Raw genomic sequence first — 6,583 nt, 5'->3', positions numbered from 1 at the left:
GCGTTTAACATTTCTCACTTTCTTGGTCAGTATAGACTTATAATGCATTTGGATTCGATATTTTCCACCGGACTTGGACTAATCTATATCGAAACTTTAATCATGTGGTTAAGAGTCAAACATTTAGAGTCAACGGTTAACCTTGGTTTACTTCCAATCAGGTAATAATTGCTCTTAAACGTTCTAAACCACCATCTGTACCACTTTGGGTCCGTGAAAAAAGTCGTCTTTCTAGAGTATTATTGTCAAGTCCAAGTAATCAGCTATTGCCACAAAAAGAAACAAGTACAATGGATGAAGCAACGCTCTGTTAGATTTTAAAATCTTTTTAAGCAAAAATTATCACTTCTGTCCAGACACAAATTGAAACCCTGAAGACAAAAAAAGAAAAAGATAAAGCTATAGAACCTCAGGATGTGTTTGACCTCGTTGAAAACCAAGAAGATGATCAATTATATGTCGACCCTGTCTTAGCTCTTCGAATAACTCAGGTTGAAACTGCTTTGAGGAACATCAAAGATCCCGATGATCTTACTCTTGGATTAGGGGCAATGACGTTATTTCCCATGGTCCGTTTGCCAGAGAAGTTCACGATGCCAGACATGGAGAAATTTGATGGGATTGAATGCCCTAAGACTTACTTGAAAGTATACGTCGGCATAATGCAATATCAGGGTTTGAGTGAGGAACAGATGGCACAACTTTTTCAAAGAACCCTTACAAGTCCTGCCCTACGCTGGCTAATGTCATTGGATTCATCTCGGGTAAGAACATGACATGAATTGATGAATGAGTTTATTGGTCGGTATTCATTTAACACGGATATTGAACTCACAAGAAGAGACCTATAAACTACTAAACAGTAGCCCAACGAAACTTTCACTGAGTTCATTGCTCGATGGAGAGTTAAAGCCGCTCAATTGTGGGATCGACCTTAAGAGAAGGAACAAGTCAATATCATCCTCAGGAATCTCACTCCAAATTATGCCAAGTACTTGATGCCTCAGTACCTTCCCACTTTTCAATCCCTCCTTGAGGTTGGAAATCAAGTTGAGGATGCCTACTCTTCGGGACTTTTTGGTAACCCATCTGAGTCAAAATCCAAACATTTCAAACCTAATGTCAATTCCTTACAAGTGGCCAACACCTCTTTCGCACTATCTCTTCAAGCTATTCAACCCTCACAAGCCAAGCCTAGGAGACAATTTGCCAATTTTGGAATGTCCCTTAGTGTTGCTTATCAAAAATTGATGAAAAGGGGATTGCTGACACCTTTACAACCTAAGCCTTTGCTTAATCTTCTTCCTCCAAACATAAATAATGGGCAATTCTATGAATTCCATCAGATGCCTGGTCATGTTCTTGACAGGTGTATTACTCTTCGTCATTCTATCCAAGACTTGATTGAACAAGGAAAGGTCACCATATCCGTTCCTACTACACCCAATGTTAAAACTAATCATTTACCTACCTTTCAAAATCAACCTCCCCCTACTTTGAACCTGATATCCCTTTTCAAATCTGAGTCGGTTGACCCAATTTCCTTTATTTATTCAGTCGGTCCTAACAGTGTACCCCCACCATGCCGAGATGATCATATCTACCCCAAGGCAGTACTAGAACTAAAGAACATAGAAATTATTGAAGCAACGGGTTGTCCAGCATATGACGGGCTTGAATCAGAATATGAAGAGATAGTAAAAGCAAGAAAGTACAAGTCATTCATCGAAGATAACCGAAGTGGCATAGACCTTATAATTGTGTCCCTTCATTCAGAATGATGTCGTCTTTGTAAGTCTTCTTAATTTTTTAGCTTCAGTTGCGTCAGTCTTTGAGTTCAGATAGTCATTTTTAATTTTGAGCTTTAGTCAGGTTTGTCAGTCTATATTCTTTTTTATTCTAATAAATAAAGAAGCTTTGATTATCATGTGTGCAATAATGATGTGAACATAAAATCTAACATGAGAAATGACTTAAAGCTCATTAATCAAATTTGATAAATATTGAAATTAAATAGTACACTCAAAAAGTGCAAATGGTTATTACGTTATCCTCAAGAGAACATGAGAGAATAATAAACTTACTTGAAAAATATAACAACGTTCCTACATGATTTCAAGAGGATAGATTGTACCAAAATAGATCAAGGCATAAAGTCGAGGGTGAACTTCAAGATCAAAGATTATTGATCAGGAATGATGTAGTTGAAACCATTACAAATGTGCCAAAACCCATAAGAAGGGATCCATCATATTTTTCACTCAAAGAAAAGAGTTATCATTCACAAAAGAACATGAGATTTTCTTCAAAGTTTGGAAATGGTTGAACGAGTCAATGTCAAATACAAAGAACTTAATCTCACTCAACTTTGTAAAAGAAGACTAAAGATTACTCATTCTTAAAAGAAAACTAAAGATTGCTCCTTCTTAGAAAAAGACTGAAGATTATCCCTTCTCAGAAGAAGACTGAAGATTATTTTTTCTCAAAAGAAGACCTTCCTCGACAGAGCAATTAAAATATCGAGTTCCTAGAACCTTGACTAAATCAATTAGCATTTTACCAAAGGAGGCCTTATTTGGTCGAACTATTTTCCTGTCCTACCAAAAAAAAAAAAGATAACTTTCTTTAGCCCCTCGCAGCCTCTAAAAAAATCAAATAGCATGTTTCTTTCTAAACTACACCAACTAACATTGGGAGGGAAGTCTAAGTATGAACTACGTTTTAACCTGATTCCAAAAGAAAAAAAAAGAAATATTTGGGGTACGTAGGCAACCTGAGAAGTTACTTCAGGCCCGGTCATGCAAAGAATAAATGTATTCTCTTAAAAAAAATGTCATCAAAATGGAAAATCCCCTATTGAAAGGTTCAAAAGCAAAGATGCCAAACTAGGGGCATTAGAAAAAAGAATCAAAAGAATTGATAAAAAGAAAAGAATGCGAAACTAGGGGCATTAGAAAAAAAGTCAAAAGAATTTACAGAAAAGAATGACAAAAAAAGATAATATTAGACAATGGGCATTTTGGAAAGTCAAGCCTTTTACCCTTTCTTTCTAAACCATGTCCTAAGCCCACCTATTAAGTCCCTCTGAATGCTAATTGACTCGATTAAGGTGTACGGAACCAAGAAGCTGTCGAGTTGAATATTCAAGATCATCGAGAAAAAAAGAGAAGCTCGCTAAGTCGAAAACCCGAAAATGTGACTTAGGCAAAAGCTAGGGCATAACAATAAAAAAGAAAGTCTGTTAGGTTGAAAACCTGAAAAGGCGACCTAGGCAAAAATCAATGTATTTTTAAAAAAAGAAAAGAAAAACCCATTAGGTTGAAAACCTGGAAAGGCAACCTAAGCAAAAATTAGGGCATTATCAAATGGGAGGAAAGGTCCCATCCAGAAGAAAAATTCAGAAGGAAGCTTGTGTAGAAACTAGGAAATGCAGAACTATTCAAGCCACAACATTCATTTTTCAGCCAAGCACTCACATCCGACGAAGACAATGTTGAAGTTGAAAAAATCAGAAGTCATCTTGAACATTGTAAGATCTTCAAGAGTATCTTTACCTGTTCAAGTGTTCGCTAGTGGAAGATATAGAATCATCAACCACTTTGAAGAGACAAATCTTCTATTCTAATATTTATCAAGATTTTTTTAAAGTTCGACTCAAGCATTTTTCAAAAAAATTCGAAAGAAAATGATCAATTCCTTATTCCACATATAATAATCTTAATAGTCTTAAATTTTAGGGAATGCCAGTTTTTCTATCTATCATACATCAGAGTCCATATTTTTCAAGCGTAATCCATTCCATCAGTCTCGTAGTCAAGTTCCAGTTAAAGCCAACCTTGAAACTAAGGGCATTTTTGAAAGTCATTTAATTCCAAAGTTTTGTTCTTAATTACATGATAAAAAGGAAAATCTTACTTAAAAGTCCGATGAAGTCAAATGATAATTATGAATCCAGATGTATGATAAGCCAATAAAGGTCCAATCTCCTAATCTTTGAGCTCGATAATACCAAGTCTTTAATTAATCCAAGCCTGAGAAACGTGACTTAGTAAGTTCGAGTCCGAGAAATGGGACTCCAACTTTTTTTGAATCATAGAATGAATAAACATGATTGTTTAAGTTCCTATAAACCTTAGCCCAAGAAGTGTGGCTTAGTAAGTTCGAGTCCGAGAAACGAGACTCAAACTTTTTTTGAATCATAGAATGAATTAATAGGATTGTTTAAGTTCCTATAAATCTAAGTTCGAGAAAAGTGGCTTAGTAAGTTTGAGTCCGACAAACGAGACTCCAACTTTTTTTGAATCATAGAATGAATTAACAGGATTGTTTAAAGTTCCTGTAAACTTTAGCCCGAGAAAGGTGGCTTAGTAAGTTCGAGTCCAAGAAACGAGCCTCCAACTTTTTTTGAATCATAGAATGAATTAATAAGATTGTTTAAAGTTCCTGTAAACCTTAGCCCGAGAAACGTGGCTTAGTATGTTCGAGTCCGAGAAACGAGACTCCACATTTTTTGAATCATAGAATGAATTAACAAGATTGTTTAAGTTCCTGTAAACCTTAGCTTGAGAAATGTGGCTTAATAAGTCAAGTCCGTGAAACGAGACTCCAACTTTTTTGAATCATAGAATGGATTAACAGGATTGTTTAAGTTCCTTAGCCCGAGAAGAGTGGCTACAATAGGCTCGAGTACGATAAACGAGACTCAAACTTTTTCGAATTCTAAAAAAGAATTTCAAATAGGATTTAACGAAGTTCTTACAATGTTATGACTCCACTTACCTTATTGTTCAATCTTTCCATGATTGCTTTCGTTGCATAAGCACATTTCAATTTTGAATCATTATTATCAGTGAGAGAAGATCTCTAGGACCTAACACAATGTTACTCAGTAAGCATCACACCATTGCACACACGTGCACTTTTGCATTAGTCAGGGAGAATTTTCTAAAATCTGAGGATCTAACATCGTCAATGAGAGTTCAAGCTCGAGGATTTGACAGTCTTTTAGTTCGGGAAGAGTTTTACCCTCAAGGATCCGAACGCCACGACGAATTGCTAAATCAGGCTGCAAAATGAACTGTCACTAGCTTTGACATTCGGATATCGCACTATCTACCAAAATAGATTTTCTATCTAGTTTGCTTCAACCCTCTGCCAAAGAGGGGCATCTGTAGATACCCCATTTTTGCATTCGCTTAATTAATCAACTCGTCAACTTGATTGCAACGGTTCCCAATGATGGATGATTATTCCATTGCTATATTTTGTTGCTAGATATGTTTTAGAAATTCGGATAAGATATCTCAAATTAACAAAACTATAGAAACCGCACTACGCTAAGAAAATATAACTCCAAAAACATAGAAATCATCATCTTGCCGACAAAAAAAAGCTTTTCGATAAAAATCTCTAAACAATGATCAAATTATCAAAATACCCCTAATCTCAAAACATCCCTAGAACCTACATTACGCTTAGGAAAATCCTTTCAAACACATAAAATCACAAATCGAAATCAAAAAAACATTTTGGCCAATTCTCACAAAATTCGATAAAATTACGAAAATGCCCCTCATAAAGTTCACAACCATTTCGCACAAAATTTTTTATAAATGATACAAACCAATATTCCCATTGAAATCCTTATGAAAAATCGATTCCAAAATATCCTGGAACATGGAAAAACGACTTAAAACGCAAGAAGTCATCTCCGAGGGCAAAACGGTAATTTTATAATTTTAATAATTAAAAATTCTGAAATTAATAATTAAAACATTAATTAATGTAAAGTGAAATCCTAATTAAAATTAAAGTCAATCAAGTAAGACTAAAGTCAAAATCTTAAAGTTAATCAATTAAGACTAAAGTCAATCTTAAAGTCAATCAAGTAAGACTCAAGTCAAAATCTTAAAGTCAATCAAGTAAGACTCAAGTCAAAATCTTAAAGTCAAGTCAATCAAGTAAGACTCAAGTCAAAATCTTAAATTCAATTAAGTGAGACTAAAAGTCAAAATCCTGATAAAATTCAAATTAAAATATAACTCTATATAAAACAATTCTAATTAAAATATAACTCTATTTAAAACAATTCTAATTAAAAATTCTATTTAAAACAATTCTAATTAAACGTTAACTTTACAATTCTAATTAAACATTAACTCTATCTAAAAAGCACTTAAAAAAATCTATAAATAAGGGATCCTACAACTTATTTTCGGATGAAAAAATAAACCCTAAGAAAAGTAGGTCAAAAAGCTTTCCTAGCCTCTCATAAACCCTAATTTTGAAGTCCTAATTCCTTACCTAACATCCATACCCCAACTCTTGCTCAAAAAACATCTAGAAACCCTTCTAAAACATCCAAAAATCCATATAAAAAAATCAATCAGAAAACTCACAGATCTAAGAAGAAGATACTTAATCTTAGAAGATTAGAAGTGGATCCAACGACGGAAACGAAGCAATGAATCACAATCAAGGGATCTCTCCGCCATATCTGAGGGAACCAAAACCGTTGCGTTAGTAAAGGTAAATATTTTTATTTTATTTTTTATTATTTAGGTCTTTTAAGCAATGTAGTTTT

Source organism: Akebia trifoliata, chromosome 4, assembly GCF_017979445.1.
Source record: "Akebia trifoliata isolate Shusen 1 chromosome 4, ASM1797944v1, whole genome shotgun sequence".
Classification (NCBI taxonomy): Eukaryota; Viridiplantae; Streptophyta; class Magnoliopsida; order Ranunculales; family Lardizabalaceae; genus Akebia; species Akebia trifoliata.
The sequence above is the reverse complement of the archived record's forward strand: the minus strand, read 5'-3'. Positions refer to the sequence as shown.